We start from the raw sequence: 506 nt of genomic DNA on the forward strand, positions 1-506 counted from the left end.
TCCACTGAGCAGGATTAATAACGTCCTATGCGTAGTTCGGGTGGGAGGGGAGGGGGTTAATCATTTTATATTTCACGTGGGGGTCAATGGTACGTGCATCGATCATGCTCCCCATTGTTACGCAATGCGTGTTTTTTAAACCAAACAAACCTCATATTCGACCATTGTAACTTTAAAATTTGTACGTGCTTCGCGCACATGTGTTCCACTTACATATTTTACCGCTTCAGCTTCAAAATGGGACATTTGTGATCGCTTCGCGCGCATTTGTTACAGGAAAATTATTCTTGAAGCGAAAGACGCTCCATTTTCGGATATTACACCAACCCCCACCCCCTATATATAATGTCAATAAGAGATCTACGGATGACGTCAATTTTGATAATAATAAATAGAATGTATAATCGATAAGACCATTTTTCATAAATAAATGGCGCCCGTAGATTTGTTTTTGTTTCGTTTTGTAGTGCCAATATGATAAATAAGTAAAAGTTTCAGAAGTGAAA

Source organism: Amphiura filiformis, chromosome 18 (assembly GCF_039555335.1).
Source record: "Amphiura filiformis chromosome 18, Afil_fr2py, whole genome shotgun sequence".
Classification (NCBI taxonomy): Eukaryota; Metazoa; Echinodermata; class Ophiuroidea; order Amphilepidida; family Amphiuridae; genus Amphiura; species Amphiura filiformis.